Consider the following 10334-nt stretch of genomic DNA (forward strand, 5'->3'; position numbering starts at 1 on the left):
CTAACTAACTATTGAACATATCAAGACGGAAAATAAATATGTCACTCCGGTTTGTTGCAATTGGAACATTTTTATTACCACGTTTTTATTAGCTCGCTTTATTGTTTGTCCGTCTGTTCGGTGTCAAATTTTGCAATTGATTTAATTTTGCATAAAGATCCTCTGTCTAATTTTTAGCTTGTCTTTCACTGAATGTAGTTTTGCATCGAATAATTCGTACACGTCTAGCGTCTCCTAGAGAAACTTGAGCATTTCGTGAAATTGGTTTACGGCGATATCAATTGCGCACTTTAACAACGATAAAAAAAGAGATGGACGACGTGAGCATCGATTGTAGTCGCGAATAATTCGATGACTTTCCATAAATCATCGGGGTTTTCATCGGTCCCGGCGGATCGTTTCTTTTTACTCGAAAATGTACAGCCGTAAAATCGGACACGCTTGGGAAAATAAATAATCGCGAGCCTCGGATGAATATTCAGTAGGTAAATCGCGTTTACGTTCATTGCCGGCTGACAGTCGTGCATAGAATACTTTCGCTGTGGTAGTTATAACAATCGATATTCACCGAATACTTATTTCGAATAAGAATTCCAACGGGAAACGTATTTTGTCGAACGGTCGAACGAAAGTATTAAAAATTGACAGTTTTCCTGGAAAATTGTCTCAACTCCGTTCGACAAACAAATATACATGGTGTCCCAGCTAACTTGACCACCTTGAATACCTTTGTTATTTTTAAAGATACGTCAAATGTCTGAAGGACAAAGTTGAATGGTAAAATGGGGCTCGTAAGATACCAACAAAATTTTTTTTTTCATGTAATTTTTTATGAGATTTCAAGGTCACCTTCATTTTTTTAAATGGAGTGAGGTATTTTTTAATACATCAATCGATGCAGCTGGACATTCGTTATAAAAAAGCACTAACCTATGTGTGTCGAAAAGTTAGTAGATCAGGAGATATTTCAATTTATAAAAAACTCTAAAATACCATATAATAAGTAAGTAAACACTAACGTCTTAGTACGACAGTAATGGTATTTTAGAGTTTCTTATAAATTGAAATATCTCCTGATCTACTAACTTTTCGACATACATAGGTTAGTACTTTTTTATAACGAATGTCCAGCTGCATCGATTGATGTATTAAAAAATACCTCACTCCATTTAAAAAAATGAAGGTGACCTTGAAATCTCGTAAAAAAATTACATGAAAAAAAAATTTTGTTGGTATCTTATGAGCCCCATTTTACCATTCAACTTTGTCCTTCAGACATTTGACGTATCTTTAAAAACAACAAAGATATCCAAGGTGGTCAAGTTAGCTGGGACACCCTGTATAACCGATACCATTTATCTGTCAAGATCTCGATATGAATTTTTCTGTGAATTTATCCGCTGCCGGGAGATTCAAAAGGGTACGAAAGAATAATCGCTGCAATAAATTAGGACGTTTCGGTTTTTGTGTTTCATTACATGAATTACTTCGATTTTGTGGAATTTTTATGGTCGTAGCCAGTCAACGTAATAAACAGATATTTATTTCCTTCCGTGAGGGATTTTACGACGCCCCGCGTATGAATAAAGAATTGTCGAGAATTTTTGTCGAAACTCTGTTGTTCCACTCTATTTAATGTTCCGAGGATATCGAACGGGCCGCTACGTTTCAAATTAATGAAATATAACTGATTTGCATACGCGAGGTGATGTTTATTACATGTGCAAATAAACGCAAATATTTACTCTCTGCGCGGTGAAATGTGTCCGCGTATAAATGTTCGATGTATGCTCAAATTTGAGTGCAAGGACGCGTATGATTTCGTTGGCAAGTGTACTCGAATGCGTACCCCGCAGCTGCAAAGATTCTCTGACCAACGCTGCTCAGAATTAATTGAACACTTGTCTGGACTTTTAGTATTTCACGTTTTTTAAAAATGTTTTTCATTTGTCAACTATATAAAATATACAAAAATGGTTGAAACTACGTTACTTTTCAACAGTACACAACCCCTTAAATAGTGTCCCCCGTGTATTATTTTGGATGTCAATTAACGTGCCATTCGACGGTTCGTTCAATGCACTTAACAGTGACTAAAAAGCCTCGTACACAGCCTCCGGATGCAGTTGAGGGGCTCATAAAAATTTCATTCGACCAGAGAACTCACCTGGCGCATCAATAAGACAGAAGGGTGTTCTCGTACGATAAATCCGAGTGTTTCCATGTCGGAGGAACGTGGCCTAGGACTAGAAGGGAATCGTCAAGAGGATTGTAGGAGACGTAGGTGCATCACCGGCTGGAGTTGGCAGGATAACGGTGTGCAACGACGAAAGGGAGAGAACGAGAGAGAGAGAAAGAGAGAGATAGAGGAAGAGAGAGGGTGTGAGGAGTTCTTGACGTCTGAGCGAGGATCCTTTCGTCGCAAATCCAATTCGACGAGTCGCGTGCGTAACCTGCACCGCGTCGCGTCGTCGAGGAAATAAATCCGGTGACGAGTGTCTGAACCAGGAACCGTGCTTAGAACACCCGACGAACGTACCGAAACGTATGAAAAGGCATTTATTGTCGTTAAGCTGGAACTACGATAAAGAGAGAGGGAGAGAGAGGTGACGACTTCCTGCTGGCAAATAATTTGGCCGGAAGTCTGCCGGCGACAGGACTCCCAGACACCGAATCATTGTTCGCTTTCCTTCGAATCACACCCTTCGCGTTTATTGAAATGGATAATCCCGCCGCGATGCAATTAAGAACTCCTAAATGAGTTTGTATTCTTTATACAATACCCAGGCGATTCAAATTACAAAAGCGGAAAGCATGTTTCACATTACAAACATCGTTTAAGCGTAACTTGGAAGTACTTTGCTGTCGATCATTAGAAAAGACTTCCTCCTCGTTGTTTCTGGAAGACTTCTTTGTTAATTTCTTGCCACCGCATGATGTCCTACGTCCATAATGACGACCATTTAGTTGTACAAGTTGACCCACTGACTTGTAAAAAAGACGACTTAAGTTAGAAAAGCAGAATTATTTAAATTAAAAAATTGTTTAATATACCACATTTTTAAGACGGACTCTAAAACGTATAAAATAATTTTTCCTAGCCCCACATACAGTTTCCCAACCGATAGAATCGACGAGCAGACTACCCTTATAAATCACGTCATTGATGACCCTAAACAATGCCAAAAGGAATTTCTTTGACAGTTTCTCCACTTCGCAACCTAAAGACCTTCATACACACCTCCGTCCAATTAACAAACGCAACATTTCCCCACCTAAATCATTCCCGAAAAACCGAGGTGACAACCGCAGTACTATTTTGACCGTGTGGTCGGAGTAACTTCTTCCCGTTCGCTGTCACAATTTTGGATAATGCGCTGCGTTGTGCTTCAAACTTATTCGCGGAAATGGCAGCGTCCTGTTGATCCGACGGAGGCACAGAAGATTCTGAAGTACCTATACTTGACATTAATATTCTTATGTATAAACCTTACGGTTCAAAAGACACAGCCTTTTAAAGCTAGGACAGACAGACGGACTGACAGATAGCATGAGCTTAGTGCACGGAACCCTAACCCTAACGAACAGACAGACAAGAAAGCGAGTTAATAAAAACGTGGTAAAAAGCATGTTTCACTAGGAAAGGTCTCCTCCCTGTTGTTTTTGAAGGACTTCCTTGTTAATTTCTTATGCCTACACGACCTCCTATGTAGATGAAGACGACTACGCAGTTGTGCAAGACAGAGTCCGGTTAATATTTGACCGGCCCTTGTAATCATCGGTAATTACGGTCCGAGTGTCACTTTTAAGCCGTCCGGGAGGATGGCAAGAGTCGTCTTTTTCGGTTCCTTTGGCTGAAGCAGAGGCTCTAACGAGCCTTCGGAGTCTCTGTCGACACAGCCGCTCCTCGATCGATCCCGGGCCAAGTGTCGTTGATTGTGTTTCACGACTCGCGCGCTCACCGAAACCACTCGTATCTGGTCGGTGCTCTCTCGTTCGAAGTGCAATCGAATCGATCAGACTAGGCGACGCGCTCGTGAAAGGACGTTTAAACGAATTTCACTGTTTTCTTGGTCGTTTCTTCGCTGACGAGCCAGGCGCGCAGGCATTTCAACGAGCGCGACGCCCAGACCAGCTTAATGAATGTTTTCGTTCATGCTCGTGCGACTGCCCTCCCCCCACCCCTTCGCCGCTCTTAGAGACAGTATGAAACTCGACGAGCACAGTTCGCCAACGAAGGAGTTCATCGGGAACCCGCTCTGTCTGGTGTCTGTCTCTCGATTCTGCGACTCTGGCGACCGTCAATTGTCGCGGTGATTACAAACGCGGCTTCATTACCGAGAGTACGGGTCAAAAGTGACTATTCCGCAGGTTCCCGCAAAGAAGGACTGTGTTACGACCTAAGGTGGACGTTTTGAAAGATGAATAGTTTAATTTAAAGATTTTAATTGAAGATAAAACGCAGTTTTGAACGTACCTGCATTCACCGGCTTCGGTGAAATGAGTTTTCTTAATTCTATCGCACGCAATGTGGTATAATATACGATAGTTCGATATTAATCTATATATATAAAAGCGAAGTCCTGACTCACCTATCAACGCCCATGCTAAACCCTTGGACTTAGAAAGCTGAAATTTTGCACAGAGGTTTCCCTTATGATCTATACAAGGGATAAGAAAGGATATTTCGAAATTCACTCCCCAAGGGGGTGAAAAGGGGTTGCAACGTTTGTATGAGGAATATTTTGTTCGTGGTCAGATTTACTTCGTACTTGGTCTTAATGCTCTTCGATATAATTAATCAAACACCTATTTCGGCATTTTAAAAAATTGAACCTCCAAGGGGGTGAAAAGGGGTTATAACGTTTTTATGAAGAATATTTTGTTCGTAGTCGGATTTACTTCATACGTGGTCTTAATGCTCTTTGATATAATTAATCAAACACCTGTTCCGGCATTTCAAAAAATTCAACCCCCGGAGAGGGTGAAAAGGGGTTGCAACGTTTGTATGAGGAATACTTTGTTCGTAGTCGGATTTACTTCATACTTGGTCTCAATGCTCTTTGATACAAATAATCAAACACCTGTTTCGGCATTTTTAAAAATTCGACCTCTAAGGGGGTGAAAAGGGGTTGCAACGTTTGTATGAGGAATATTTTGTTCGTGGTCGGATTTGCTTGAAACTTGGTCCAAATGCTCTTTGATATAATTAATCAAACACCTGTGTGTGTGTTTCGGCATTTTAAAAAATTGATCCCCTAGGAGGGTGAAAAGGGGTTTTGAAATCTAAGATGGCGGCATGGGGGGTTAAAAGGTTTTATAGAGAAACAATATTAATTTCCGAGGGCATTAAACGGTTTTCTGTGCGAGCGAAGCCGCGGGAAAAAGCTAGTAACTGATAAAATCAATCGTGTATAATTCACGATATACATTTTCTGAATTTCTTTTTATACTTGCTATAATAATGTTGTATGAGAAATATAATATCAAGTATTATAATTAACTAGCTTTTTCCCGCGGCTTCGCTCGCACAGAAAACCGTTTAATGCCCTCGGAAATTAATATTGTTTCTCTATAAAACCTTTTAACCCCCCATGCCGCCATCTTAGATTTCAAAACCCCTTTTCACCCTCCTAGGGGATCAATTTTTTAAAATGCCGAAACACACACACAGGTGTTTGATTAATTATATCAAAGAGCATTTGGACCAAGTTTCAAGCAAATCCGACCACGAACAAAATATTCCTCATACAAACGTTGCAACCCCTTTTCACCCCCTTAGAGGTCGAATTTTTAAAAATGCCGAAACAGGTGTTTGATTATTTGTATCAAAGAGCATTGAGACCAAGTATGAAGTAAATCCGACTACGAACAAAGTATTCCTCATACAAACGTTGCAACCCCTTTTCACCCTCTCCGGGGGTTGAATTTTTTGAAATGCCGGAACAGGTGTTTGATTAATTATATCAAAGAGCATTAAGACCACGTATGAAGTAAATCCGACTACGAACAAAATATTCTTCATAAAAACGTTATAACCCCTTTTCACCCCCTTGGAGGTTCAATTTTTTAAAATGCCGAAATAGGTGTTTGATTAATTATATCGAAGAGCATTAAGACCAAGTACGAAGTAAATCTGACCACGAACAAAATATTCCTCATACAAACGTTGCAACCCCTTTTCACCCCCTTGGGGAGTGAATTTCGAAATATCCTTTCTTATCCCTTGTATAGATCATAAGGGAAACCTCTGTGCAAAATTTCAGCTTTCTAAGTCCAAGGGTTTAGCATGGGCGTTGATAGGTGAGTCAGGACTTCGCTTTTATATATATAGATTAACGGCTGAACCACCGGACGTGACAACTGTAAATGTGCAGTAACGTCTCGATACGTGTGAGAATTTCGTTATTTCAGGACGAAAAAGTCACATAATCTACAGACACTTCTTCTTGATTTCTTCCCGCTGGCTAGGAAAATAATAGCGAGAATACGATGATAACACACTTGTCTGATTTTAATTATTCGTTCACCAAACTTTTACGTGTTCGTCACATTTTTCTGATTAACACACATACCTTTTGAACCACTAATCTCCTAGAATAGAAACTTGGATTTTTGACATTTTCTCGCCCATATCTACTGGATTACATAGGAAAGAAGCAAAAATTTCTGGTTACCCAAGGTACAGTGCAGTCTATGTTAACAAAGTGAAAATGTTTCAAATTAATTAAAAACAAGAGAATTTCTAACACTAAACTAATAGTTTCTAGAATATTTAATCTAACGAATTAATGATTAGCAGAATTGTAAAATAGAAGACCAGACTAGTGTCTCGCGTTCGAAAAAACATTTCTATTAGCACAACCTGTCTGTAGGAAATAATCGTGAACGGCCACCGAACGAGAGGTATCTCGGATCTCGTCGTTTTACATCACGAGAGGAGACAGAAAGAACAAAATGGAGGAGAAACATCGAGGAGAAAGTTGTTCGTCGTCGGCGGACGGAAAAACAAAGAGGCAACGATAGACGACGCGCCTACAAGAGCCTCCTTTTTTTCATAGACGGCTCGTTTCGCAGTCGGAATTCGTCGATGATTACCGCGGGTTTTTTAATTAACCGCCGCTGATTATGAAACCCATCCTATCGCTCGCGGAACGGTACCGGCGATAATTAGGCCAGCTCAGTCGGCTGCAGTTTTAAAGGGGGGGCGGGAATGGAGTGCACGACGAAAAAACGAGAAGCTCCTGCGCGAACAGGATAACCAAGTTAGAAACGGTAACAGAATTGAACAAGAAAATTATTTCCTACCGGCGCGGCGCGGCTCGAATGACATTTAATCCTCCAGCCATTTTTGTCTGCTGGACGTTATTCCACAGTCTCGTGCTATAACTTCCATCACATGGGAAGCTGCACTCTGTTCAATTTCGTCTGGCTCATTTACCTCCGTCGCGTTTGAACAATTTTAGTTTATAGTATTTTAAAATGTTCTCACATTTTGTATGCTTTAACCCTTTCCACTCGGAGCTATTCCAATTCGAAAGCCGAATTTTTCTTCCGACCTGAAATATTTCCGTTTTACATGATTTGCTTTATTTTATATCGATATAAAACTGATATAACACTAAACCTGCCACTGCCGGTCAAACAACCGATCTTAGATTTTTAATTTTATAATAATTATTGAAGCGATGGCGTTGCTTACATGGAAAGTGATTCGATAAATTTATTTATCCAAGCACGTATATCAATAAAAATTGCACAAAATCTAAATAAATGGAGCCTTGTCATTCTTATCAGATGAAACATTTTAATCGCTTTCAATACCTCGTACAATACTCTCAGTATTGTATACTTTATTATTCAGTGCAATTACAATCTGTGCTTCTGAAATCTTGTTCATATCTGTAAAATTAAAAATGAAAATACTATGAAAATAATAGAACATAAATCTGATAAACCACTTTTTTTCTTCTATTTTCTTTGTATTCTTAGTCAAATTGTTATCTTCAAGTTTTATATGTGCAGTTATTAGTATTCTGATTATGTCGTAAGCTGTAACTGCATGTTTTAAAAGGGTCGATGTAGGAGAAAGGTTGGCAACCCCTGCTTTAAAAACTCGAGAAGTGGTGCCTAGGAAAATAATTAATTTAGATTTTTAGAAGGTGCTTTATGTTGGATTAACCCTCGTATCGTATTTGGCTAGTGTCGAAGCGATTCGATGGATGTTAACCTTCGACACCATGAGACTGTAAAATTGTGAGGGGTGTGGCCGAGAATCGAGGGTAAAAAGCGTCCTTGAACCAAATTAAACCAACCGATCGTTCGATAGTTTACTGAGAAAACACACTCTGTGTCGAGTTTCATTCTCGAACCTTGTGAGAGGTTTTTATCTTGAATGTGATTGGCAGAAATCAATAGAGCGTCAGAGCTAAGAGAAACGCTAAAAGTGATTCGCATTAGTGATGGCGTGCAGAATCACGATCACGGTCATGATTTCAACTGCATTCACGCCGTGATCGTGATTTTTTAATCTAGAGTGAATTTGCTCGTTGTCATCCTAATTCATCATCTCGATTGAATTAGTTCTGTTTTTACAACGTTACCACGCTTATATTAGCTTAACTAGTTGTCGTTGTTGTTGTTGTTGTATGCGTCAAATCTTGTAATCGAATTTTAAACCACTTCCCGATGAGCTGGAGACTTGAAACTTTAAACATAGCTCAGAACTGGATGACAGTACAATATTAAAAAACAAATTTTTTAAAAAACTGTGCGTTCAGGAGAAAAAAAATTTGAATATTAGCAGTCACACCTCGTCGCGCGACACTCGGTAGTACGTCATCGCGTTCAGCGATCCCCACTCTGCGCGCCAGCGCTCCCTACTCCAATGGCCCATTTCGCACCAAAGGAGCTCAGTCAGTGTGGTGTTCCGTTTATTCAATTTCATTTCGGACAATTTCGGACTCCATCAAGAGACGTCGTCTCTCGGAGTCATCCCCTCATACTATTTCGCGTATTTCCATATCTTGCGTTTCTATACAGGGTGTCCCAAAATTCGTGTGCTTCCCGAAAGGGGGTGGTTCGTGAGACCATTTCAAGCGACATTTTCCTTTGCAAAAATGTTATCCGCGGCTTTGTTTAGGAGTTATTAACGAAAAACACAGACCAATCAGAGCGCGACCTAGACGCAAGTTGTCACAGTCGGCCAATAGTGATAGACTGTGACAACTCGCGTCTAGGTCGCGCTCTGATTGGCCCGTGTTTTTCATTAATAACTCCTAAACAAAGCCGCGAATAACATTTTTGCAAAGGAAAATGTCGCTTGAAGTGGTCTCAGGAACCACCCCCTTTCGGGAAGCTCACGAATTTTGGGACACCCTGTATATTACTATTCCATACCAGTATTGTTATATCTTGCGTTCCATTTGAAAAAGATTAAAAAGTAGAAAATAAAAAAATATATTAAAAGAACTTTTTAAAAACCACGCTTATATAAAAATGCACTAAAAAGGAGAAAATAATTTTTTAGACATTAGTGACTATAAATAAAAGCGTGGAGCGCCCACGAAGATTACGTCAATATAGTTTAGCGCTCCACGCTTTTATTTATAGTGACTAATATGTCTAAAAACATTATTTTCTCCTGTTTAGTGCATTTTAATATAAGCGTGGTTTTTAAAAAGTTTCCTTTATATATATTTTTATTAAATACACAAATTAGCTTGCATAGAAATATCTACATGTAACGTAAGTTTACGTCATTCAATGATAAATCGAATCACGAGTGATCCAAATGTAGCAGTTCACGCTGCCCCTAATTGGCATGCGTTGCCTTGTAAAAATGACAATATTTATAATTGCAGTAACTGTAAAAAGAAAATGTTGAAACAAGTCATTTTGAACGGTGGGGGCAGATTTAGTGTTAAAAATCTGCTCAAGAAATTTAGCATTGAAGCTAATAGACTAGAGTGAAAGGAGTTGGCGGCGCAAAATTTGCCCGAGTCACTCGAGTTAGTTTCCATGTTCATCGGGTTCGGTGAAGTTTAATATACACGAACGCCCGAGAGCTCGTGCTATCCACGGTAGGGCTTTTCTTGTCGCGCGCAGGTGTTTCATAAAACCTCGTGTTCATTGTTCTACTCGAGAGTCTATTACCGTTAAATAATCGGGGCTGTTGGTACGCGAGAGCCGGGAACAGGGACAAAAGCGTCGAAGTTGGCTTGATACTAGGCAAAAGATGAACAAGGAAAAAGGGGTTGCCGAGTTTTTATTATATCGTAACGGCGGCAGTTGCCGCGAAACAGAAGGTGCTACATCGGCCAGTGTTTTCTCGG

The 10334-nt window shown here is 39.9% G+C and overlaps 1 protein-coding gene across 5 annotated transcripts in view; it reads left to right on the forward strand.

The window, feature by feature from the left end:
• The window catches only part of LOC143221777 (tyrosine-protein kinase Dnt), a 170858-nt gene that overhangs the window by 22172 nt on the left and 138352 nt on the right, over positions 1 to 10334 (forward strand). For 2 of the 5 annotated variants that reach the window (XM_076447281.1, XM_076447285.1), the window contains exon 1: positions 9657 to 10082. The exons of 2 other annotated variants lie outside the window; for them this stretch is intronic. The gene's annotated coding sequence lies outside the window, so the exon portion shown is untranslated. One more of the 5 variants, XM_076447286.1, reaches the window with a different exon arrangement.

The sequence above is a fragment of the Lasioglossum baleicum genome, chromosome 3, assembly GCF_051020765.1.
Source record: "Lasioglossum baleicum chromosome 3, iyLasBale1, whole genome shotgun sequence".
NCBI lineage: Eukaryota > Metazoa > Arthropoda > Insecta > Hymenoptera > Halictidae > Lasioglossum > Lasioglossum baleicum.